Genomic DNA, 26171 nt, shown 5'->3' on the forward strand with positions numbered 1-26171 from the left:
AATTTTGAAGGGACACAGCTGTTCAGTCCATAACAACCGCCATCATTTTTTTTGAACACTTCTTTACTTTTAGTATAACAAGATATTCCAAACCCTTCTTGTATTTCTTTACCTCAGCCCTCCTTCCTTCAAGGAGCTCTGGTTCCTTTTAGTGAGAAATGGTACTTGAAAACAAGATCTGCAAGGAAGCATTTGTGCAGGTCATCTAATGTTGAGGCTATTTCGGCAAAAGCTACTTAAATAGAGAATTCATGCAACAGTTAGAAAACATTCCTTCCATTAGAAAGTGTAAAGACATTAGGGCGCTTCTTGATCCTTGTCTAAAATGTTCTATATACAATATTATTTTTACATCCAATCAATTGCAAAGCACTAGAATAAGAGCCATATGCCTGGGCCTAATAGAAGTGAGGATTATTGAACACTGAGCCAGGAGGGTGGAGAAATTGTGAGATAGTAAAAGGTTGGGACCCCAGAAGAAAGTACAGCACTTGTGGGGCACCCATTCTTCAGACAACGGTCAGAACCAGAAGACAGCCTCATTTTGAAGTAGTGACCGTTTGTACCATCCAGACTTAACCAATTATAAAGTTCGGTTGATATTCCAAGGCTAAAACAATCTTAAAGACCATTTGTGGTTTTTGGCTCAAGCTGGACTTCAAGGATCCAACTCCTCTGTGTAGGATCAGATTTCTCACCTTGCATTGAACTTGGATAGTCTTTGTCCACCCTAAATCTTTATGTCACTTAGCCTCTCTGATTATTTAGGGTGAGAGACATAGTGGAGACAGAAGGAGTCCTGGCCCTGGTACTTACTAATTATACATCTTTTGATGACTAATTGATTTACTGTGTAGACCTAAGTCCCTTCTCCTTTCTGGTCCTCCGTTTCCTTATTTGTAGGATGAGAGGCTGAGGTAAATTATCTCCGATTTCCCTTCTAGCTTTCAAGTTCTATGAAACCTTCCCTGCCTAAAATCTTTAAAGTGTGAATTAAACTCGCAGATCAAGATAAATTACCAGAGGAACCGAGTGCATTACAGAATTAAAGTCTACAGAGCCCCAGCAAGCCTGCTTTTTGGAGCGTGCTTTCTTTTTACAGCTGTGAAGACAGGAATCGGCACACTAGCTATAACTTCATATGACTAATGGTAACCATGGCGACCACTAAATATTCCTTCTAGACCTTGCATCTGCACAGCTCACTGAAGCAGAGGAAATAAACGTTGTTGCTTTGAAAAATGATAAAAATAATCTGAACCAGCAACAAGCTTGGAAGGAAAAAAGAGATCTCACATCTGAAGGTCAAGCCATTTCATCTTATTATCTCTCAGTGCTTTGTTTAGTCTCAGGAGGCATTTGGTGCCAACTGAATGGAAAGGTCATAGGCCTGAGGGATTTAGCATTAGACTTTGGAAGTATTTGACTAATTTTTAAAAAAGCTTCTGGGGTTCTGACAATAGTTGCTAAGTCAGTGTGATGACCCCTAGGTGGAAATGCTGAAAGTGAACATCAAAACACCAAACGAGGATCCCCCGGGCTTCCAGTAGCTCTTGAAGTCAGGTCATCTTACTGGTTTAAGCAGAGTGACTAGAAGACTGGCCAAGGTCAGATCATACTCAGAGAACAAAAACATGAGCAAGGAAACAGGGTCACGTGAAGCCTGCAAATTGGACAAAGAGAATGGACGACAGGAAGACAGCGCCTTGGGTAAAACACGGGGGCAATCGCCAGGAAGACTGAAGTGAGCAGTGCAGCCCTGAGAGCCACACGGGAGTGTAAATGAGTGGGTTAATCGAGAGCGGCTGGGGTTTGTGAGGGATTGCAGGGCACGTGGCCTGTCTAAAGAGGGCAGCCTATTGTTGCCATGGGAGATTCCTGATCCAGAGCTCTCATTTTTCAAGAAAGGCTAGAAATCTGGATTTTTTTTTAAATATGAAATTTCTTAATTATTTAACGTTGACATGGCATGGACTGCCATTTTGAGTCCTCTGAAATTATGTGACCATTTGAGACTAAAAATAGGAAATGTCAGAGAAATAGGATTCTATATAATGACTTGTACAATGACCATGAGACCACGAACCCTCTAAATTCAACCAAGTTGGCCTGGGTCTGTAATGTCAGGGAGGCACAACTGTGTGTGATGATCTCAGAAGTTTACCCGTAAGTCCTTGGTTTGGAGAAAGGACGTCAACAGATGAAAGATGATCTGTGTGGCAGGTTTAAAAGTGGGGTCCAGAGTGACACACATTGCAGTCTGTTTCCAGCACCAGAGGTTGTGAGCATCTTTCCAAGTGCTAGTCAGTCTTCCTAAAGCCATCGCCCACAGGCCCCCACCTGGCACTATTTTCAACCTGAATTGCAATAGACACTAGCACCAAAGACCCTTCTGGGTCAGTCAATCCTGTGCTTTAGACTAGTCTGGGGTCTGCTGATAAGTCAAAAACACCTGACTAGATGGGGAGTTAGGGGACAGAGCGAGTGAGCAGGCAGTCTCAGAAGAGGAGAGAGGCCAACATACGCAAACACGACCACGATCCTATCTGCTGTGTTACCCACCCAGGAGCTAGTCTGGGTATTGCCTAGCAAAACTTAGTGCCTTGGCTTCAATAGGGAGCAGTGGATCATTTTACTCTTTTGAAAAGCATAATTACTTTCTGGATTACAGAATTATTATAGGAAAATCTGAAAACTTGGAAAAAATGAATAACTTGTAATCATAATGTGAGATAGATACGAAGATATGAAGACATTTCACTGTCCAGTGAAATCTTGTCTTGTGAGAGATTACTTTGCTGCAATGGCAGCTTCCAAGTACCATAGCAGGCAGCTGTTACAGAGGCCATGGAACAGAAAGGCTCATAGATCAAATTAATATGCTGGAATCACACGGTTCACTGAATCAATTTACAACACAGCGTTAGAAACAAGGGGAAAGAGGAACACAACACATTTAGGCAGGGTGCATGCGGGAGGAAGGACCACACTACCTGAATCCTGTGTTACGTGGTGTTCATATGTCGTGGTTCTCTGCCACACCAACCTTCCCTCCTGTGATGTGGATATAAGGACCAGAGTTGGGGGGGAATAAGGGGGCTCAGCAGATGGAAGATGCTTAGTGCCAGTGCATAGTTCTTCTTTGGGAGGGATGCAAGGGCAGGCATCCTGGACACAGCTGCAGCTCCCTGATTAACCTGATGAGCACTTGTGCATTTTATGTGCAATAGAGGATATGCGGGGCCAAAATGGGACCAAAATGGGTGTCACCAATGTGTGGATGATTCAGGGATGGCATAGCCATCAATCTGGAGGTGACATAATTTGTGCTTTACTAATACTTAAGGTTTACTTGTGTAGCTTTTGAGCCATTGACACTGGTGGTGGTGGCAGTGGTAGGGATGTCCTGCCCAAGTTTTGGAGACCTCTAACCCTTTACCAGGAAGGCCTTCAGTTGGAAGGCAGGGAATGACTGACAGAAATATATTCTCTGCTACCTTTGTGTGAAGAGAGTGTAGTGCTTCCCCGTGAAACCTGGAATGGGTCTATATAAAAAAGTAGCCAGGATCAGAAAGGGTCTAATATGAGTTCCCCCTTAAGAACAAAACCAGCACTATTTTCATGGGGGCTTTTAGACCTGTGAATGCCTGAACCTGCATATGGGAGAGTAAACGTACGGAGTAAGATGAGCTGAGGACAGAAGTTGAGAGACCAAGATTTAAACGGCAGATGGAGAAAGGGGCACAAGTGAAGGGGATGGAGCCAGAACAAATTGAGGGACCAAGAGCAGATGCTGTCGCAGAAGCCGGGTGCTCCATAAATCCTGCTGAACTTCAAGGGCCGCTTATGAACTAAAGGTGAGGATAACCGGGTACCTCCGTCCAGAAGGGAGAGGGAGGGGGACGAAGCTAGGATGGCTCCTGCCATTCAGGATGGAAGGTAGAGGAGAGGCTGCCTAACCCTGAGTGCTTCTTTCTGCACGTGGGGAAGAGCGGTGGTGGGTCAGGAAACCCAAGCGCCGTTTTGGGTTCCCCTCTCTGAAATCACGACACTCCAGAGTGGGGTTTATAGCATCCCACTATCTGCCCCTTTCTTTCACTCTGCACTTCTAAGGGGTTTGCCTATGTGCACATTCTTCTTCAGATGTCTAATTCTGACTCAGAAAATTGCTAGTTTCAACTCTTTTGCCAGATGGCTGAGAAAAGAGCAATTGACTGCTAGTGCTAAATGCCTGTGTCGGAGCCCAAAGCAGCCGATTCCAATTAACATAAAAAGCAGCCCAGATCTCCTAACGTGCAAGCGTCAAATGATGGGTTGATGAGCCCTCAGCCTGGCTGAAGAGGGAAAACACACCGCATCCTTCCTCCTCTCAGACGCTGACACACTGCTGGGCTGAGAGGGGACTAGACTACGGATGAGAGGGGAACAGAGACCAGTACCCCCGCACACACACTTGCCTCCTTTCTGTTTAGCTGGAAGCCAGTGGTCCTCAAAGTCACATGTCAGAAATCTTCCTTGATTTGTTTGGGTGGATGGAGGACACATTGTGGTTTGCAGCACAATTTCCTGTCTTCTCAAGTGAGATTTATTTCATAGAAGTAAGCGGTACTAATCTTTAAGTGGATGATATAGATAACGAGCTCTTGCTTTTTACATTTTCTTTTTAAAATTTATCTTTTTGATAGGTAATACATTTAGAGAGGTCAAAATAAAAATGAAATAAAAAGATCTAAATTGAGATATTTTGTTCCCACCCTGTTTCCACTACCCTATTTCTTTCTGACCTTAGTAAGTAATCATTTTAATGATTCTCTTTCTTATTGTTCCAGTGTTTCCTTGTGCATATATAGGCATATATGTATATATATTTATATATGTATATATATGTATATTCTTATTTCCCCTATTTTTCCATAAAAATGGCATATTATACATATATTCTATATTGTGCTTTGTTTTTTGTTACTGAACAATATATTGGGAGACCTTTCCATACTAACATGGAGAGACCTTCTTCATTCTTTGTTCGCTTCTGCACCGTATTCCACCGTAGGGATGTACCATGGGTCCTTTCACCGGTCCCTTATTTTTGGACGCTTGGATTGTTTCCAGTTTTTTGCTAGAACAAACAGTTCTCCAGTAGATGGTCTTGTACGTACGCCCTGCTGTGTATGCGTAAGAGTAGCTGTAGGATAGACTCCCCAAAGCAGCCTTGGGGTTCAATTGCATCTGTAATTTTGGTAGATATTGCTGGATAGTGCTCATCATTGGCTATGACCCTCCCACAGAGGTCAGCATTCCCATATAGCATCCCCTCTAGTGCAGTGTGAGGGCGTCTATCCCCTGCCGCTTCAGTAACTGAGCGTTGTCAAATTTCTGGGGTTTTTTGTTTTGCTTTGCTTTTATTAGTCTGATAGCTAATGAAATGGTAGCTCAGGGTAATTTTAATTTGCATTTCTCTTATTCTGTCTTCAGATAACAGGATATTCTTATCTTTCTTTGTCTTCATGATCTCTGAGAGAGGGATCACGACATGACGATGCAGGGAAACATCCTGCCCAGGTGCTCCACTCTTGGGCTGTAAGGACTGCAGAGGATCCTGGGCTCTTTGCCGTGTCCTCATGTGTTAGTTTTACTATTCCATGTTTCCTTGTAGTGATTAGTAATCATAATAATAACCAACATTTGTTAAGTGCTTACTATACTCCAGGCATGATCATAAGCACTCTGTGTATTAATTCATTTACTCTTCAAAAAAAAACTCAACGAAGGGCAGTTGTTATAATCTCTATATTCAGATGTGGAAACTGAGACACAGAAAGGTTAGTAACTTGCCCAAGGTCACAAGGATAGTTGGTCCTAGGGTGAACAATTATCTCATTTTTCCTGGGACTATTTCAGTTTTAGCAGTGAAAGTCCCGTGTCCCTAGAAACTCCTCTGTCCTGGGACAGTTGGTCACCCTCGTCTGGCCCCAAAGTCCTTACTGATCACTGTTAAACTCCTTTTAAGACCAAAAGGCTCTGTGTGCTCGTAATCAGAAGAAGGGGGTGATGGTGTTCCTACAGCATTGTGTGTGAGACTTAATTTTTAGATTTCTATTTCTATTCAATTAGCCTGATGCCAAGGGAACAGGAAAAAAGAGAATGGGGCCATTCCTTCAAGGCAGATAGCAGCAGAGATGGCCATAAGGAGAGGGCAGTGAATGCAACTACTGCCATGAAGAGCCTGTGTGGAGGCCTAGTAAAACAATAATTCTCCTGTCACTATGGAAAGTGAAGAATTTTCATGTATTATCCCAATTATTCCTTGGAGCAGCCCTATGAGATAGATACTAATATCACACCCATTTTACAGACGAGGACAGGTGAGGAAACTTGCTCAAAGCAAGGTGGATTGAAACACAATCTGCCTGCCTACAAAGCCCATGCTTTTATTATAGTTCACTGAAATATAGACACATATTTGATTTCTAACTGGACCCTTAATGACTATCAGTAGGAAAGACTCTCAGACAAGGAAAGCCTGAATCTTTGGGCTTTTTGCAAGAGATGCTGGTTTGTACTTGAGTGAATAAGTGATTAGAAACACCTGTGAGGATTTCCAACAGCTCTGGGAAAAATTGGAGAGAATAGGCCTTGTTTAAATGTGTTGATGCTTGAAGAGCAGCAGAAGGTTCTGCTCTCTTTCTGCCCCCTGGTGCCACGTGGTATTGAGCAAGTCTCACTTAAACCCTCTGGGTTTAGGAGCCTTAAGTATAAAATGGGGATAATTATTTATTACTTGCTTCAAGGATGATCTTTTGAACACCCTTCCAGTACTAAGATTCATGACTATCCATATAGCCCTGATTTCTCAGCTACCTTAGCCTTGAGGAAAATCAAGGCCTCAATATAGAAAAATTTATACCAAGTACATAGTATATATAAATTGATACAACACAAGAATTAATTTGTTTAGAGTCCTGTGGTAGACAAAATTTCTAAAATGGCCTCTCAAAGATGATTGGCTGTAATCCCCAGAACCCGTGGATGCAATATCTCTGATAACGTTATGTTATATGACACAGCTGATCTTAAAATAAGGAGATTATACTGGATTATCTGGTAGGCCCAGTGTACTCTCATGAGCTCTTAAAAGCAAATAGCTTTCTTTGGCTGGTGGCTGATGAGGCCAAAGTAGGAGAAAGGGGAGTCGGAGAGATCTGAAGCATGAAGGGCATTTGACACACCATTGCTGGCTTTGAGGATGGAAGGAGACATGTGCCAAGGAATGTGGGCAGCTTTAGGAGCTAACAGCTAGCAAGGGACCAGGGACCTCAGTCCTACAAGGGCAAGGAAATTAATTTGGCCAATAGCCTGGATGAATTTGGAAATGGATTGTTACCTGGAGCCACTAGATAACCTCCCAGCCTGACGATATCTTGACTTTAGTCTTGGGAGCCCCTAAACAGAGAACCCGGTGAAGCCCACTTGGATTTCTGAACTGCCAAACTGAGAGATAATAAATGGGTGCTGATTTAAGTTGTGAAATTTGTGATAGAGCAACAGATAACCAATCCAAGTCCCCATCCATATTTCCTAGAATCATCATGTTGTAGCTCAGACCCCTGTGGCCTTGCGTGTGTTCTAGACTGAGAAAATGTTCTCAGCATCTCTCTCTTCTCTCTCCATTTCAAGCAGTTGCACAACGCTGGAAGCCTCAGAGCATATCATCCTCTTTAATGGACCTCCTGGCAGAATGTGGCTGCTTGTCTCCGGTTGTCCTCATGTCTGTCCCTCACATTACCATTGCTACAGGCCGTGGTTTTGCTTACTGACCAGGTCCTTGATACCTTACTCTCCTACTCTCTGACGCTACCTATTTAAGTCAACTTCTTTCTGATTCCTTCTTAATTCAGTCAAAGGAATCTTTCTCTCCAAGCTGAAGGCACTTTTATCTCTGTTCTGACAGCCCAATCTATTTGTCCTGATTTTCCCCCATGTAGATATGTAAATTAGAACCCAGCATGAGCTGGGCCTGCTTATGGGTGTCCCATTTATGTGCTGTCTTAACACCTGACCACGTCACACCATATTGCGTTGGCTGTTTATTTGTCTCTTCTATTGGGTAATAAAGCCATTAAGGGGAACAGTGTGTCTTGGTCATTGTTGAAACTTCAGTGTACATCTCAGGGCCTGATATATAGTGAATACTCATCCAACCCTTGAATGAAAATGAGATATTAACCCATTCCCAACATGGTAGTAAGGTAATAGTTTCCAGGGATGGATATACTTTTTTTTAGTATGTGGATTATATCAGAGACATTTAATGACTTTTCTAAAAAAAATCTCATGATAAGAAATATTGTCATCAAGGAAAACGATTGGTTGAAATGTATAAGAGCAAATAGAAGCTCTAACTACCTCTTTAGTAAGCAGAGTATTTATAGTATTTCAATCAATTAATATTTTCTTCAAAGTGCTATAGCTCCAGGAAGCACAAAACAGCACCCGTTACATGCTACAAACCAACATGCAGTACCAACACAGCTATATAATTTTTTAGGAGCAGCCATTCTTATCAGTTTTCATTATCTTCAATGAAATGAACTTGGTTGTTGTATTTTCTGTTTCTTGGTAACCAAAAAAAAATTTGACACTATTTTTAAGTTTCAGAAAAGTTTTAAAAGTGCCTATTAGATGAAAGGAGAAAATAGGACTTAGGAAAAACCCAGATCCTTTTTGTCGGCCGAGTATTGGTAGGAGGACATTATGGGGACAAAGTTGAAGCAGCAGAGGTGGAGTTCTAAGTGACCAGAGACTAAGATTAGAACTGGAATCATGGTTGTGAGCAGTCAAAATTATACCAGATGCTGGAATCAAAGGGTGAAGTGGAAACGAGAAAAGAAATACCAAGGTCGATAGCTAAAAACAGGGCGGGACTAAGGCTGTGAATGGCAAATTGGTGCTTGGTATGTATCACAAGGGGTGAGTATTCTGTTTGTCTGGACAGAAAGCATTAGCCCTGTCCTTCAGAAGCTCAAGTCCTAAACATGTATTAGCTGGTACCAAGGTTGTGTGTGTGTGTGTGTGTGTGTGTGTGTGTGAGTGTGTATACAAAGAGTGAACAACAGGCAATTAATGGAAAGGTGTCCATAAAAGATGGAGCAGAGTGGGAAGTTGTTTTTGAATGAGAAAACAAATTATATATGGATACATGTTGACTCCTTCTTATAGTGAGTTTTACTGCTTTTATCTAAACAAATTACTCTTTACAAACTTGGGGGTTAGAAGGAGAAATCTTTTTAATATGAAGCACTATTTTAGCTGTGAAAAGGACAAAAGGTCTTTGGCAAAACTAGCAATGTAACCCTTGAGCCCAACTGATGAAAACCTATACACCAGCAACCTAGCTCTCTCTAGCTGGTAAGCTGTCTCCAGTGCCTGCTCAGGCAATGTTTCAGTGTTCTGTTACCCCAGTAGTATTCTGCGGTGTTTTCAGAGCTTACGCTGGAAATTTTTTGAGGGTATCTCTGTAAATAATAAAGTCCCTATCCTATAGGTTTCACCTCCATGTGTGTTATGTCGAGTTGGAAAATTTGCTGACATTACACAACTTTCTTCTTTCCTTTTGGGTTTCTTCCAGTACTAACTCTGGCCCATTTCTCTCTTAAGAAACAAGTGTGAAAGGAGCTGAGTTTAATTTTAACTGCTAAAATTCGTGCCTTGGTGGGTAAACTTCACCAATATTATTGATCAGATGAAATTGTTTTGTAGACGTCAAAAGAATCTAAGTTCCATTAGGAATCTCTAGCTTAAGAGTTTTAGCTGGACCTTTGAAATGTCTTAGATCCTAGGAATAGCCTTAGAGAGCACAATACTAGTCTTTTTCTCTGTGGGTACAGGATTTGTTTTTTTATTTGGGGAAAAAGCTGTTCTTTGGTCTTTTAAATTTATGCTATAGTGCTTTCATTACAGTAAGAGCTTTATTACCATTAATTATGGATGGAGGTGACGATGGCCATGTCATCTCACAAGACCAGGTGGCCTTGGCAGGTGTTAAGCTTGGTTCCTCATTCCTACTCAACCCAGCATTTCTCCTGGTATTTTCATATTATCAAGGTCTTGGATCATTAGAAGAGAAATGTAAATAAAAAAAATGTCACCAGAAATTGTAAGGGATCTTAATTCATACAGTAACTATTTTGTGATTCTGGGGCACCATGCTTTATCTGATCAGACACTTTCATTGGAAAAAAATCTGTTGGATGCAGTTAGTATTGCACGGTTGGTAACTGAAAGAATTGTTAGGCAATCTTAATACCTTGCTTTTGGGCTATTATCTACTATAATATGTAAAATTTAACCACTTCAGTGTCTGATCTTCTAAAATGGTGAATACAAGGGGAGTATTATTCATTTCCTCTCTCTTTCATTTATTTATTTAGTCAATAAATATTTATTGAGTATCCACCATGTGCCACATCCTGTGTTAGGTACTGGAACTATCAGTAAAGAAAACAGACAAACTCTCATGGCACTTATATTTTAATTGGGAAGAAAGTAGTCATGTGTCACTCAACAATGGGGATACATTCTGAGAAATGTGTTGTTAGGCAATTTCATCGTTGGTCGAACATCACAGAGTGTACTTACACAAACCCAGATGACTGTAATTAAATAAAGAAAGAGATAAGTACTACTAAGATAAAGAAGAGAATACCGTGGATGAGAGGAAATAATCGCTAAAAAAATGTGAATTCCTAAAAAGAGGGGTAGATAATATATCTATAATAACCATAATAAAACAAGTCACAGAAGTATATTATATAGCTACTGACCATCTGGGTACTTGATATTTACTACAATGATTTTCTCTTTCCCTTAGCTTTTGATTTCTATCTTTTTCTTTAGGTTTCCTATTTTATAGGGCATCAAGGTGAGGGGGCGGGGAGACAAAATTGCAGAACTTTTGATCTAATAGTTATTTTAGAGATGATCCAATCTAATTCCTTTTACTTTGTAGGTGATGAAATTGAGGCTCAGAGAAGTTACCTGACTTGTTGTGGGTTTCACAGCTAGTTACAGCTAATAATAAGTAGCTAGTGGTCATCTCTGAGGATTTCCAGTGAGTGGTGCATCTCTGAGTTTTTAATTTATAAAACCCCAAATCTGGACTTTCATGGTCTCACATGTGATCAACGCTGAGATATCCCGAGTTCTCCAGGCTCCAGGGGTTACCTTCTATTTAATACCTAATAATAACTTACAGGCCCCCTTTCCACCCAAAAATCAGCAAGAAGTCTAGCCTTTAGTGGGCTCTCACAGGCCTCCTCTCTGGCTGAATGTTCTAGGCTTCTCTACGGGTGGACTCTGAGAGTTTCACAACTGCTTCTCCAGGCTGCTGGGACTCTCCTCACTTTGCTTAAGTCTCTGTGTGGACGCAGTTCATTTCCACGCACTTCTAAGACAAAGCTATATAGTTTACAAAACTTTACCAATGGTTTGGGAATAAGAGAAGAGAATTACTCTACAGAAAGGGAAAAGTAACCTGGATGTTAGCTATCTGTGGAGTTCATTGGTCAAACCTCAAGAAGAGGTCCCTTCTTGTCATCTCAATCTTTCAACCTTCCTTTAAGCTCAGTCCTACCACCATATTTCAGGGACCAGCTTTACACACCATGTCCTTCCTACCTGGAAAGTCAGGCTGTTAGGTCTTCGTTGGCTCTAGACAGTCAAGAAAATTCTTCTTCTCCCAGAGAGGCACTTCAGTCCACATTGATTATAACCTTTGACAAAATCATACAGAGCGGTTTACTCTTCATAGTCTCATGTTTTCCATTTGAGATTTGAATTTGGGCTTTAATTTTACATAACGAAAATACTTATAAGTAAGAATTTTTTTCCAAGATAAAAGAGTAACCATCTTGTACCCACTATTAATGATGCTTCTACATCCAGCTAAATTTTAAAAATATGAAGCAAAAAAACTGTTGGCAGCTTTGAAATAATCGTGTCACCTGCCTAATAGCCAGCTCTCAAAATCTCAGTCTTACTGGGTCAAGTTTCTGAACACCTCCTTACATAATCTGTAGAATATCCCCTACTTCTTCTCTGCTAGTTGCTTTCCATTACCATCTTCAAAACTTGTTTAAAACCCATCTTTCCTGGAAGCCTGGTTACCCTCATGTCCTTCCAATCAACACTTTGTTCTTAGCACTTGCGTATTTGGTTTGTATGATGCCATTTTGTCATATTTTGTCATTTGTCCATGTGTGTTCTCCTCCAAGTTAGTATACAAACACTTTAAAGATAGTTACTTTGTTTTAAGATCCCCTCACTCTCTGTTTGACAACAATGCCTATTGAGTATTCAACAAATATAACATATTTCTTGTCAGGCTGAAATCTATTGTTTACCCCCCAAACATTGCCAAAGGCCTTAAACTCACTGCATTGCCATTTCTATTTTGATAATGTCTTTCATTTCACCTTCCTACTGAATTTGTTCTAAGTTCAGTAGCCACTGCTCGTCATATGGATTTGAGGATGATATCCAAATGAAATTCCCATCCAAGAGCATTGTTTAATCACATTTGACGTGAGAAAATTTAATCTTTAAATCTCATACTATGATTTTCTATTTTATAACCCAATGGGAAAATTGTATGCTGAGATGCCAGAAACTGAACTGAAGCCAAGGGGTCACATGGGCACTGCTTTATCGAGGAGGATTGTATGGCCTTTTGTGGAGTGGCGGGGGGATGCTGGCGGTCTTAACAGGGCAGTGGGAACTGTAATCAGAGCCTGAAAAGCCAGCGGAGGGGTCTGTATGGACAAAGGAATCAGACCCACTGGAAGGGTCTCACTGAGAGCAGGAAGATGAGCTAAGGAAGAGAAGTTGAGAAGCCTGGGCCACTGCACCCTTAGGCCCAACTGTGGCCTCGAAACACACAGCATGCAAGGAATAGGTGGAGACACGGGATCAAGGAGTGAGGACTGGATTTTGCAGATCCACACTGAGACGTATAAGTAGCTGAACTCATGTCTGTGTTATTTAAATTTTTCTAGGTCAAGAAAATGGTAACATATCTAATAAATGTCTTCATTACCCATCCCCGTGTCCAGCCTCACCTCATCCTTCTTTCAATGTTTAATACCATGTAAAAATTCAGAGAACTTTGATTCTCCAGTGTTTGAATTCATAAATATGCTCAAAAGAGCTATTTGATATCTTTGAAGTTTTTGGTTATTTGCCAACTCAAATTATATGTTTTCCTATAAAGAGGAAAGTTATCTCTGACTAGGAATAATCAAAATTAATCCATGGTAGAAATCTAGGACCTACACATCTACAAGGTTTTAATATTAAGCAAAACGACTTCTCTGGGTATCAAAGCATGTACATATCTATACATATTTGATGAAATTGATATATAGCTAACAGAATGCAGAGTTGACACATTTGGAGCCAAATATCTTAGGTTCCAGCCCCACCTCTACTCTTAATTGACTCTGTGGTCTGAGCAAGTTACTTAACCTCTTAAGTCTCAATTTCCCCATCTGATAAATGAGGCTGGTGGTAATAGAATTTATCTTATAGGGGTATTGAGAGTTTAAAATGAGTTAATATGTGTAAAGCTCATAGAAGAATTCCTGGCACACAGTGCTGAATGTGTGTTAGGTAGTATTATGAGTACACTCCTATGGTCTACTTTTGCAGTGAGTTAAAGGTGCTTGGAGGTAAAGATTTCATTGTTAATCAATTTTACAAATATTAAAAGTTGAATTTTCTTCTTTTCTTCTGAAGAATATGTGTGTGACATACATATATATGTGTGTGTGTGTATGAATGTATGCACATGCATATGGTGATTTTTAAAGTGTGTGCTTGTTGATTTCTATATTACTCAATAATGGATTGAATTTTCTTTTTCAGTAATGCTGAAAATATCCTACTCATGGGGCAATTTCTTTCTCATCTTAACCACCAGGGATAGAATATAATCCAAATGCAGGAGCAACTTCAGTGAAGTGTGAGCCCACAGAGTTCCCTTTCTATTAGGGCCAAAGGAACAGTTTAATTTTTTCTTTTTTACGCTTCAGACAAATCTCAAGCTGGACTGGGACTATCACTGTAAAATAAAGGGGCCTTGCAATTCAGCACCTCCTACGCACAGCTAATTACGTGGAAGAAGAGGCAAGGAGCAGACAAGAATCAAGCTCATAAATATTACACATTTTTATTAATAACGTACAAATGATCTTAATTAAACCTGCATTTTCCATGAGTAACAATCTCACATACAGGTTTGTTCCCTTGTCCAGGAGCTCGAGACAGGTGGAAATACCTGGAATTTTAAAATAAAGAGACTCTTCTTGGCTCAACACACTCTCCCTGTTCTCTATTTCACAGCCTCTCACTGTAGCTTTTCTCAGTTTCTAGGACCCAAGTGACCAAATGAAAGACCCACGTTTCCTCTGAGCTCTCGATGAGCCTGTGATCCTAGAGACAAGGCTTGTCATTTAAAAAGGATTTCAAATCAAAACATGTATAATCCACAAAAGTCTATATTAGGTCTCTGCATGTCATCTCGTCTCATTGCCCCCTCACTGTACTTACTCAAATGCGTGATTATATATTTTTCAAAAGTCTGTCTCCCTCTCTAGATACAAGCTCCTGAGATCAGAGACTCTACCTTGCTCACATTCCATTTCCAGGGCTAAGCTCACCTCTGACCTAATGTAGGTTCTCTACATTTCGGGTGATTGGGTATGATGTGTGTGTGTGTGTGTGTGTGTGTGTGTATGTGTGTTAGTGGGAGGTTAAGCCAGGGATTTTATGGTGGCTGCTTCTTTTTTAAATTGAAAAATAATTTACACACAGTACAGTTTATACTTCAAGGTGTGTACTTTCACGTTTTGACAAATGTATGGAGTCACGTCATTTTTACCCTCATCAAGATAAAGAACAGTCACATCACTCCCCAAAGTCCCCCCTACCCTTGGCAGTCAGTCCCCTACTTTGCTTTCCTCCCCAGGCTCTGGCACCCCCAATTTGTTTTCTGTTCCTAGAATACTGCCTTTTCTAGAAGATCATATAAAAGGCCTCATACCCATATCCAAAGATGGGTAGTCTTCTGTGCCTGGTGTCTTTCACTTAGCATAATGCTTTTGAAATCCATCTATGTTGTTTGTGTATTAGTAGTTTGTTCCTTTTTATTACGAAAAAGAAATAGAGTAGAGTCTTAATAATTATTTGTTGAATATATAAAAAAGAACACCAACCTGCAAGCACATCTACAAATGGATTAGTTGAGAAAATCGAAACATCTTTATCTACAAATACTTGCCGAATACCTGGATAATACGTTAATTACCCTTTAATGATAATCATAGATTTTAACACCAGGTCTTGTTTTTATCTTCAGATTTTTTGATGGAGTAGTTTTCTAGGACAATTGAAATATTTAAGCACCATCTCTAGTGGAAATGAAATAATTTTTTTCCATGATACCTAGTAATTAGCGTCTGGATATTGTCCCAGGAAGTCTCAGGGGAGACCCTGACATAAGTTTGAGGGAGGCTGATATTTACAGCATAGATAATCCCCATTGGGACAGCGGCCACTGCACTTTTCAAGTAAAATTTCACATTTCAGCTAAAATGGTGTAAAATTATTTTATTTGGATGTTAAAAAGGAGAATTTAAAATATATTGCCTGTGCAACCTTAGCCTTAGAAACATAAAAATCAACATTGGAAACTTCCTAAAAATTTTATCTTGGATCCTTGAAGAGTATTTTCTTCAGTGCTTACTGGAACCGTGACAAGGAGAGCCTGCATATTTTGACGAGTGCTAACATAAAGTCATTGAGACGGAAGCGAAGTCAGTTCTGTCCTTTCCGTGCTGACATAAAAGAGCACAAAGAGACAAAACAGGTCAGAAGAGCACACTAGATGAAGAATGAGGTGTGGAATCTACATACAGCCAAGAGCTGTAACCTCTTGTGACAGAGTTATTCTCCGGTATAATTGGGATAAATAATTAACCGCTGCCTATCTCTCAGGTTACTGTTTTTGTAGTAACAGCATCTAAACATTTGCAAGTGTTACTACAAATGCTGCTAGCAATTACTTTCTCCTTGAATCGCTGTTCTCTTACCAGAGACAGTCCAATGTGATACTTGAACACGGCGCCCTCTCCCCTAATGCAGCACAGGAGATCACTGCTGGGAAATTCTTTCTTCATTCACACCTTTCCAATAAGTGTCTCCAGAAGCACAGAGGAATCTTGTCCTAAAAAATAATCCTTAGATTTTAACTCAAAAAGGATATATAACAATATACAAGCCACATTGTAAAATTCTCCACATTTGCTATGGAAAATTATTAAATACACACAATTTTCCTAATATCTTTCTTATTTACTTACTATGTACTTGCCCTGTGCTAAGAGTATGACATGTATTATCTCATCTAACCTTCACAACAATCCTCTAAGATAGGCAGCATATTGGCCATATTTCATAGATGAGGAGCCTGGGGCTTCCATGTTCTGGGTGGACTTCTGTCTAGGTGGACCTGGTTTTCATGGTACCATTATTATGAGGCTGTTGGTTTCACAGTTACTGCAGAGCTGTGGAAGGCGTAACGGGCATAGGGCAAGTTAAAATCCCGCACAGCTTGCTGTTCTTATCAAGATTCAGCCATTGTTTGTTGAATAAATCTCTTCAGATTGTTGTAAACCTTTGGCTAATTTCCAGAGTTGTACAAAAGTTCGCTTTGATAATTTTTTCCCATGTTATCATTGGAGCAGATTTTGGGAGGGTCCTTATTCCACCATTCCCACTGATGTTCTGGAAGTGATAGTTTTTAGCATGGGAGGTGATGGCTAATCTCTTTAAAAAAATCTCTTTAAAAAAATCTCCTATAAATAGATAAATATATTTTGAGTAAGGTTGAATTGATCAAAATATGGTCGAGGACCATCTCCATCAGAATCACCTGGAAATTCACTAAGGATGCAAATTACTGAATCACCTCAGTCCTATTAAACCAGCTTCTCTAGAGAGAGAACTCCCAGAACCTTATATTTTTCACAAACTCACAAGTGATTGATGTATATGTACAAACTAAAATTGAAAAATCACTGCCATATGATATTCTACAATTGACATAATTCAATGCTTATATACTAGATATTGCATTGTAAAACTGATTTTGAGCATTTTAAAATTCAGCAACAGGACTTTTGGCAGACAATAATCGCTTTCCTTCAGGTTTACATTTATCAATATTTCAACATTGCCTCCACATAAGTTTCATATCTTGAACTGATTTCATTATATCATTATATCATTTCATTATATCATTTAATTCTCAAAGGTATGACTTTTTACCCCTACATTGAAGGTGAAGAATCTACCCAAGACCATATGACCAACAAACAGAAGAATTGGGATTTAAAAGAAGTATCCCTGACCCTAAATCCCATGCTTTTTCTGCTCTACTTTCCCGGTTCTCTTAAGCTACATCTTCATTATACATTCCTCACTTGAACATAATGATCATTTTGCCAATGGATTCACATAGTTATTCATTTCAATTGTTTTCTAAAATGTCAGGACATTAGATGTCTTTCTTATCTCTTTGTAATGCAATCCAACATCTCTTTGTCTGAAAGTTATAGAATAATTGGCAAATGAAGTGACTTGCATGGCACAGGCATGAAATGTGGTATGCATGAGCAAGGAAGTAACATGATTTGGAACCTCTGTGTGGGCTGAGGCTGAATTTCACAGCGGCTCTAAAATGAAGGTGAAAGAAAGGAATTGAGGCCCTTAAGCAAACCTAATCAAATTAGTTCAAAGAAAAGGAAATGACTTTCCAGATTATAGAGATGAGCTGGCATGCACATGTTAAACACCCTCATATTTTTAAATGACTCTGTCATCTTCTCAAGGCTGTGGGCAATGGGTGTATATTTCAAAAGAGGATTTCACAAGAACAAGTTTTCTCAATGAGCTGGCCAGCATTTCCTGATGTCATGGTGCTATTTCTTAGAATTCTGGATTTGGTTCATCACTTGTCACAAAGAGAGAACATGGCACAGAGGGGTGCCCTCTACCCCTAGATGTGACCTAGAAAATGGGCTGAGCTGACTTTTAGAGCTGTCAGCTGTGACTCTGATCTCCTCTGCCTGTGTCTGTGCAAAATTTCTCAGGTCAGTTATAGTATAGAGGACTCAAGAGAAATCTAGCTGTGCTGAATTAATCTTGTGCTCTAAATTTTACCAGATTGGTTCATGGATGGGTATATATTTCTTAGTAGATGTCAATTTTTATATAAGTAGACTCAGAACTCTTTGAAAAAGGGCCTGTTTCTCATTCAGCCTTGTACTACCCAAATCTAATACAGTGCCTCGCACATGGCAGGCACTCGAGACATTTGAGGAGTGAATGGACAGAGTCCACCAACGACATGATGATTAGTAGATTATGCTTGTCTCATCTGTTCTCAACCGATTACTTTATTTGAAAATAGATTTTTAAAAAATGTAGATAATAATTCAGTAACTATAAGGGTAAAGAATAACAAGAGAACAAAAATCCATGTATGCACCTAGTTTAAGAAAATGAATATTACAATTAATTTTGAGTCTCCTGAGAATCTAAACTCTTTTTTCTTCACTGTATGCCCCACCTCCAGAGGTGACTACTCTCCTAAACTTTGAGTTTATCATTCAGTCTGATGATTTTACGTTAGAAATAAGTGTGCCTATTGTCATTATTAAAACATTGCTTTTTTTGGTAGAGAGGAAAAGATTACTCTCTGTTTAAAGCAACGATAATCTTTGTTGATGGGCTAAAAGTCTGTAAGGGGTGTGATCTGAAAGTCAAACAGGCTCAGCCCCTCAAAATATGTATATTCAAATCTTATGGGGAGTTTTCATAGCCTTCCCTCAAAAGAGTAAATAATATGAGAATTTCAGGTTCCTTAGCAGAGCAATAAAGGAGAGATTTTTGGTAGGGGCTGTTCTGAGTGTCCCTGTATATTCCCACTGGACCTTACATGCTGCCGTTGTTAATGACACTCTTCAGTGGCTAGAGACATGTGGCCTTCTAGAAGCGTGAACCTGTGATGTGGCAAAACATGGCCACAACTCCTGATATTTAAATATCCATTCCTTGTGGATTCACTGATTATGACAACAGCTCCACCACCCTGTAGATTTGGAAGACATGAGCCATGTTAAAAGCCAGGCTTGATAAATCAAAGCTGTTTCCTCACAGAAGCAGATGAAAGAAGTGATTTACCGTTTAATCACAGTGAAGAGTTTGTTTGAGACCACAAGAGAGAAAGGCATCTCTTCTGAGAACCTGATTGACTTCTTTGGGGACTTTCCAGAACAAGGAAGATTTGCTCTTGTTTTTCTTTCATATGGGGGTGGATTTCCTACTTTTTCATTGCTCTTTTTCTGAGTAGACTAAGTTTTTTTCTTTGCTCACCAAAGGTGAGCAAAGGTAATCTTTTAAATACCCTCAAAAGTGGGCCTGGTCATGCTTGCCATTGAATGAACATAAGTTTTCCAACACCTTGATATTAGAGATGGGGTGTTGGTGTTCCAGTTATTATACTGACAGCATTTATACATTAGTTTTATTCATTTTACATTAGTTTTATTCATGTAGCTCATGCAGCACATTTAAGAGCATCTGACATGTACTAGATGCTGGGGTATAGCAGTGTATAGAACAGATCCAGTCTCTGCCTTCAAGGCTATATTCTCTCAAGGGAGGCAGACATTAACACCAGTTCAGTGAGTGCTTTGCAAGAAAAGCTCACTTCGTTTTGTTTAAGTGTTGTGGAGAGCAACCTCCTTCCACCTGCTTCATATTTCCTTGCAGAGGGACGTCAATTAATGCGGCACTCCTGGCTTCTCTCAACAGGGCTTGTCGAACTCAGCCCTTCTCTCCCCTCTGCTTTTGGGATGGGGCTGTCTGCTCTGAGCCTCTGCCTCTGGGTGGGAGGTAGGGTAGGGTTGAGGCCGTCCTGGTTTCCAGCACTGCTGTGACCACATACGTCTGTCTAATACTGCAGTTCAGATTAGGAAGCCCACTGACGCCACGTACCACAGCTAGCTACCTTCCCCAACCTCGCCTTGATTAGTATCGTGTTGATACTTGATCCTCATCTGCTTGACACCATTGTCTCTCTAAATTAATTCAGAATTTAGGTGGGAGAGAAGATGCTGTTATTGATTCCCTCAAACTTCAACACTAAGCATCATATCTGATGCTTATTCCGGGGTAATGGAATAAGTCTAATTTCTGGACCAGTGGTTTTCAAATTCCGGTTCTCAAAGGAAGGAGGATTCCAATAAGCTGGTGGAGCCAAATCCTACTCCCTTCACAACACCTTCAGTGAGAACAGGTTTCCTTGGGTCTATTTTATATGTTAGGCTTCCACATAAAAATTCTGAGGTTAACAGGAGTTTAAGAACCAGTGCCTTAGACTCCTAGCTTTCAAACATTTTAGATCACAATCTATAGTAATAATCACATCTTATACATACTCATATGTATTATATACTCATGTATATGGACCCTACTAATTCCATTCCATTCCACTCTATTCCACTCCATTCTGTTCCTCTCCTTTCCATTCCATACCATTCCATTCCATTCCTTTCCATTTTATACCACTAGGACAAAAAGGCTGGTTATAACTCACTAAATTGATTCCACAACACTCATGATATGCAGATTGAAAAATTCTGCATCAGACTGTGTTCATTTTACCAAAGGGATGCTGCTCTGACAGGCTCTTGTCTGTCAGTGACCTGACCTCCTGATGACATCTCTTTGCCTTATGCACCTTATTTCTTTTGAAGGTGAATATATTATGTGTTTTCTGAATGCAAATAAATTAGGGTTAAACTTATGAAATTATGGTCCCTTCTGAGAAAGTATCTTTTCATCATTGTTGTCATTATTCCTGAGACAATATCAAAATAATGTATTATATTCCAAACTTGGCACATATTACTAAATGTTTCTCTTGAGGCTCATTTTAAACCATATTGTTATTACTGGCCTTTTTTGTTTTGTTTTGTTTAATGGGGTTATTTTTATCAAATCATGGGAGTGAACAAAGCTGACAAAAATTCTCAAGTTCGTAGAATTTATACTCTACTGGGGTGTATCTTTTACATAAAAATATTCACAGGACTCTCATTTTAGAATGAATTATTTATGTGAGCCTATTTATCACCACCATCCCATTCTCGACGGTATGATACCCAGAAAATGGCAGTTTTGATGGGGACGAGGAGGCAGTATCATTTCCGTGGCTGAGCTACTGCCTGGCGCAGGAAGTCAAGGCATCCTGTGGGATGTGACAGGCTCTGTCAGGGAGTAAGACCGCATCAGAGCCAACCGGGCCTCCCTGATGCGGCGTCGGACCAGCCCTGTCCCTAGTCTATGAAGCTGACTTCAAAGCAACAAACCCTGAGAAGTTCGCCCGTTACTTAACCTTTGTCTCCAAAACTGGACATTTGTCAAGAGAGTCTCTGACGAGGGGCAGCGTCCCCCCCGACGGGGGACGAGGAATGCGCATGCCCAGCAGAGCCTGGCCTCACCCGATGCCAGGTCTCGAGTCTGCTCCTGCCTCCGCTCTCGGCGCCCTTGCTCTACACGGGGGGCGAGCTAGGTCAGCACAGGTGCTGTGTGCGCGGGCCGCGCGGCCTCCCCTCAGGTGCAGCTCTCCCCGGATGGCGCAGGCTGGGAACCACAAGAATGAAGATCTAATCAAGTGCATGCTGGCTCTCTGCCCACCGCTAACTGGTTTTATTCAGCTTCCCCCTTTGTTGATAATAACACACGAGCCTCCACAGTTTTTTGCCTGCTGTTTCCAAACCCAGCATTGCTGCAGGCTCTTGGACTTGCCATTTTGTGGCTTTACAGAAAGAACACTTGCGTACAATCAGCAGACCTGGCTTCTTGTCCAGGCGCTGCCTCCAACATACTGTGCACGTCACTTACCCTCCCTGTACCTTCTTTCAGATGGAGACCCTAACCCCTAACATCGGCTGAGCTTTGTGGTTCTTTATCTCTGGGATTTATCAAAGTGGAAAGCAGAAAACGCTTCGATGAAATTCAAGGCTCTGTCTTAAAATCTTCAACGGTTGAAGGGTGTCCTGGAGGGGTAAGGAGCAGGAAAGAGGCAAAAAGGCTGGAAGGAGAAATTTCTGGTGACTGGGAGGGAGACAGAGAGAGCGCCCACCCTCAGAACTTGTCTCTACTCGGGAGGAGACGAGGCCTCGGGAGGGAAGTACTGACAAACAGTGAGGGCGCCCTGAGGAGGCTTGGGGTCTACCACTCCTGTGCTCCAATCCACCAGGGAGCCCCAGCCTTGACAAAGCAGCAGCAGAGTCTGGGACAATGGGCGTCTCAGCCATCGCCAGTGTGGACTGATGTCGGCCAACCTGAGGGGATTCCCTGCCTTGGAGCTAGGTGAGACCTTGGGGCTTGACACCCTTGCAGGAGGGAGCCCCAAGAAGGCCTGACTTCTTCACAGTCCAATAGGAATGGGACTTGGAGTCAGAATTAAATTGACTTAAAGAAGGTAAAAATAGCTAATGCAAAATTTTTTGCATACCTGAGTGAATGGACTGAGGTTCATGCTCTACATATGTGTCACTGTATTTGCTGAGTGAAGTCTCTCAGAAACCCTGTGCTTCCTTTCTGTGCACTCAGAGCTTCTCTGCCAGGTGCCTTCTGAGGACACCAGGGCTCCGTGCTGGGCAAGGCTGGCCGTGGTGCAGGGTGGTCAAGGCCTGGAGAGAAAGCAAGATGAGCAGGTCTGTCACCGAGTAGGCAGGCGCCTCGAGAAACTCAAAGGTGGGTTTGGAAGCAATCAACTGTTGTTCCGAGTTGTTTCTTTTCCTTTTGTATGTTAAGGAGATGTAACCACCAACCATCCTGAAACTGACCAAGCAAGAAACTCAAGGGAGATGTAACCACCAACCATCCTGAAACTGACCAAGCCTCACCACAAGAGCTATGCCCATGACCTTTGCTTTATTTTTAATGCAAGGATCTCTCCAGGAGGAGCTTAGGCCTCATTATATGGAAGCATGTTCTCCAACTGAGCCTGTGCAAGTGAATACCCACCTCTCCCTTTTGAATATTCGTTCCTCATCTGAAATAAAAGTTCCTGCTTCCCTTTGTTCAGGGACACCGTGACTTTGGAAGTGATTCCTCATCGCCTCCTATTTGCTGCAAATACACTTGACTTTGTGAGACAACTTCTTCCACTGGTGTAGAGTCTTATTGAACTCACCAAGAGGTGAGCCCACTTGGTTTGGTAACAGTTCGTGGCTTAGAGCACTGCCTATAGGTAGGTGAGCAGCCTGGCAGGCCCAGACAGGGCTCTGAAAGCCCATCACTGAGGAATTGCCCCACTGGAGGCAGCATCGGGGTAACAGGTAACAACACTTCATTAGCCAGGGCACCTGGTGCCCCTGCTGAAGCCATTTGGGACTGATAGGTTCTCAAGGCCTCCTCAGCCCCAAGTTCCTGACTGCTTTCCTGCCTAAGGAAAACAGAGGGACAGGAACCCGGAACACTTCTGGGCCAAAGTTTTTCTCCCGCTGTAATGGTTTCCTGAAAATGGAGAGTTTGCCTTGGCTCCTAGACCCAGTTCTCCTTCCATACTTCACAGTTCCCAGTCAGTCATGGAAAGAGGAACGTGCCTAAAAATAACCACCAGCTGGGCCCACAAAGTTCTGCAAGGTGTGTCGGCAGCTAACGGAGAAACTTTGAAGTCCGCCTCTGAGGTTCTGGAAACTCAGCTGCAGTACGCTTGCCAGAGGGCCCTTCAAGTCGGGTTATTTTTAGTGTCTCTCAGGGCAGCCTTTGCAAAGGCAAGTTCTCCCTGTCTGCAAGTTATCGAGGTCACCCAAGGACAGCAGCTTTAGGGAAAATAGGAAGAAGAAAAAATGTATTTTTAGTGCATTTCCTTGTGCCTTTTTGTTACCCCTCACTCTCTTCGCCTCCTTCCTCAGTGTCCCCAGAAGTCCCCTCCACTCCCACCCTGTCCAGGTAGCTCCTGTGCCTGTGCTATTCCTGAATACCCAGAGACTTCCGTGGTCCCCTGAGCCTGCCTTTCCTCACAGTAAAGTATAAAGGGATGGCTTAAAATGGCCTGTTACACAGCGTATGGAGCATTGTTTTAAATTGTGGTAAAAAACATATATAAAATTTACCATCTTAACCATTTTTAAGTGTACCATTCAAGGCTGCTAAGCATATTCACACTGTGGTGAAACAGATCTTCAGAACTTTTTCATCTTGCAGACTGAAACTCTATATCCCTTAAATAACTCCCCATCTTCCCCTCCTCCAAACCCTGGTAACCACCATTCTACTTTCTATGCCTATAAATTTGACTACTTTAGATACTTCATGTAAATGGAATCATCCAGCATTTGTCCTTCTGACTGGCTCAGGGTTCATTCCTTGTTGTAACATATGACAGGATTTCCTTCCTTTTTAAGGCTGCATAGTATTCCATTGCATGTATAGACCACATTTTGTTGATCCATTCATTTACTGATGGACATTTGAGTTGCTTGCACCTTTTGACTGTTATGAATAGTCCTGCTATGAACATGAGTGTGTGAATATTTTTTTGAAATCCTGCTTTTGATTCTTTTGAATATATACCCAGAAATAGGATTGCTGGGTCACATAGTAGTTTTTTTTTAAATTTTTTGAAGGACTGCCATACTGTTTTCCATAGCAGTTGCACCACCCACAACTTCTCCACATGCCCACCAACACTTGTTATTTTCTGTTTTTTTGTTAGTAGTCATCCTAACTGGTGTGAGAATATGGTTGGATTTTAACAGAAGATTTTAATGCTTCAACCTAAAGGGATAATGATGGTGTTGATTTTAGGCTGTGGCATGGGCCATGGGAGGTTATTAGATGTTTTGGTTGGAAGATTCTTATTGCATCTTTTAAATCACATGACATAGACCTCAGCAGAGTCATTATGTCGCCTGAGTGACAGCTCACCTGATCCTGAAACCTAGATGAGATTACCTTCTCTATACCCCATTCTAGAATTGAGAAAAGTCAAATTCACGACACAGGATTATGCAAATTTCTGGAGGGCTTATGTCTCATGGCCTCATCTCTGGCCCTTAGGTTCTGCTTATGTTCTGGATATGTTTTCAACTCTCCTAACTGTACCATTCTTGTTTTGTTCCACATGGACACAGACACGGGACTGATTCACTTTCCTTGGTTTCCACAGGAATAGCCACTCACTCATAGCCTTTCTTTATACAGCAGATTGCACTGAAGTTTTGAGGAGGAGTTTACACTGCAGAAAAGCAAGCTATTTAAAATGGAATATTAGCACTGCCATGCCGGAAAGTCTTTGGACCATCCTGTCTCAGCACATTTGTTTTCCCTGCCAAATTGCTGTTCCGTTAAGCCCACTCAGCATTTTGCTTGCTCCTCTTTTCCCTTTTCTGCCTTTTCACCCTGGCCCTTTCTAACTCCTAGTTAGCCATGGCTCTGAGCTGCGCCAACTAGAACCATGACGGACTGATGGGTTCACAGCCCCAGGTTCATGCCTCTTACCCTCCTTTAAAAGAGAGACAGGAAGCCAAAAGACTGGGCCAAAGCATGTCTCCAGCTATAATGGTTTCCTGAACCTGGAGAATTTGCCTCGACTCCTAGACCCAGTTCTACTTCCATACTCCACAGTTCTCAGGGATGCCAAATTCTCCTCTCTCTAGTGTGCACGCAAATCAACTCCCTCCAAACTCCACTGTGAGCCCTCTTTTGCAAACCCCAAACCTCAAAATGTTCACCTAAATGAAATACCCATTTTCAAGCTCAAAAGACCAGTGGACATCTTGAATTTTCCTTTAGCAGGTCTACCCCTCTTCCTTGAGAAGGTAATGGCTTGAAATAGCATTTGTTTTTCTTCCGATACCCAAGAAATCTCTGTGATTTAAGATTGCTGACAACTGTTCTCTCCACATGCATTTGGGAAAGCTTCTCGGAGAAGCTGAGCCTTGAAAAAAAGATAGCATTCTGACAAATGTGCTTCCTTTCTTTTTTTTCTTCCAGCTGACATAAAGGCTGGCTGTGGACACGGTTAGGAGTGT

This window comes from Diceros bicornis, chromosome 25, assembly GCF_020826845.1.
Source record: "Diceros bicornis minor isolate mBicDic1 chromosome 25, mDicBic1.mat.cur, whole genome shotgun sequence".
Lineage (NCBI taxonomy): Eukaryota > Metazoa > Chordata > Mammalia > Perissodactyla > Rhinocerotidae > Diceros > Diceros bicornis.